A 1552-nucleotide genomic window follows, 5' to 3' on the forward strand; every position below is an offset into this window, starting at 1 on the left:
TCTCTCTCTGCTTTCTCCAAGGTGTGCCCGTTTTAGAGATTTCTGAAATTAGGCCTGGCGTGATTCCTTTCCAGCCTTTCAACTACTTGTCGTTGTGCATCTCTGGGGCGGGGGGGGGGGAGCCCTGCTGCTGCTGCTGCTGTGGCCCTTGGGCCCTTCCCACAAGCAGGGGGGGACTGTAGGAGAGGAGGACTGGGACTGGGTGAGCCCCACTTTGGTCTGATCCAGCAGCCAGGCTCTCCGGACGTCCTGATTTTCCTTCCCGTTTTATGGAGGGATGAATGGAGAGGTGGAGGTGGTGGTTTTGGTGGTGATGGAGAAAGATTCGTCTGAGGTCGTGCAGAGAGTCTCTGGCCAAAGTTGACAGAGGAGTCGTCAGGCCCAGTGCACAGCCGCTTCCTAGCTCCTCTCTGCCTCGACTGTGCGGCTGTTGTGCGGGTTTTAAGTTGTGAGGGTCCCTTCTCTGACTTGCGCAGCTCCATGGTCCCAAACGATGCCTTAGGCCCCAAGACCTCAAGCTTTCATCTGGTGAACTTTCGGGAGATTTCTGTGTCAGAGTTGGAAGGGACCCCTAGCGGTCATCTAGTCCAACCCCCTTGCCAAAAGAAGAGGGGCTTTGGCGTCCTGGCTGCCCATGGAGGCATTTTAGGCCCTTTGAATGTGCAGCAGAGCCAGTGCGCAGGGAACTGGGCGGTTTTGAAGATCCTCTTTGAAAGCCCCAACACTCTCTGAGCAAGCCTTCAGCCTACACCAAAGTCTTCATCTGGATAATAGGTCTTTGGAGCAAAAACCCCAAAGAGAAGCGGGGTTTGGGGAAAGTTTAGGGCGCTGGCTGTGCTTTGGCCACTTCAGGGCAAAGAGGCAGGAAGGCTTTTTTGATTTGTTGTGCTCAGCATCCTCATTGGGCCAAGGAAGGCTGCCTTGCAAACTCCACAGGTCTCTTGGGCACAATTTCTCCTTCCCCTGGCAAGGATGGGAGTCAGGTGTGGGTCGGTTAGTTTCTTGTTTCTGTTGGGGGTTGTCCCCATGCTGGGAAGGGGCTCAGCCCCTGTTCCCTTCCTGGGTGCAGCTGTGTGGGACCCTGATGTTTGTTCTGCAGGTTCATTCAGGGGCCACATTCATTATACTAATCTGCACAAAATATGCTCTTTAAAAACACACCATGTGCTGGTTTCTTGGTGGGGGGGTGGGAATGACAAATGCAATAAACCCCTTCGGCTTCAGAACTATATTTTCTCACACACAGTAAATAAAAACAAGCATTTCAAAACGTTCCTTCAAAAAGCAATTGAGACAGTCATTACAGTGGTAACTCTAGCTGCGGACATGATCCATTCTGTGGTGCCATCCGCACCCCAAAAAGTCTGCAACTAGAGTGGTGCTTCTGCGCAAGCGCGGAGCGCGATAGAGCGTTTCTGCTCATGTGCAAAGCGCGCAGAACGCTTCTGCGCACACGGCAAAACTGTTTGCCGCATTTGCAAGCCGAGAAGACGCAACATGAACCTAACTCAACAGGAGGTATGACTGTATAGCAGTGCGCTAGCAAGAGCTG

This window comes from Podarcis erhardii (genome assembly GCF_964252035.2).
Source record: "Podarcis erhardii genome assembly, chromosome: 3".
NCBI lineage: Eukaryota > Metazoa > Chordata > Lepidosauria > Squamata > Lacertidae > Podarcis > Podarcis erhardii.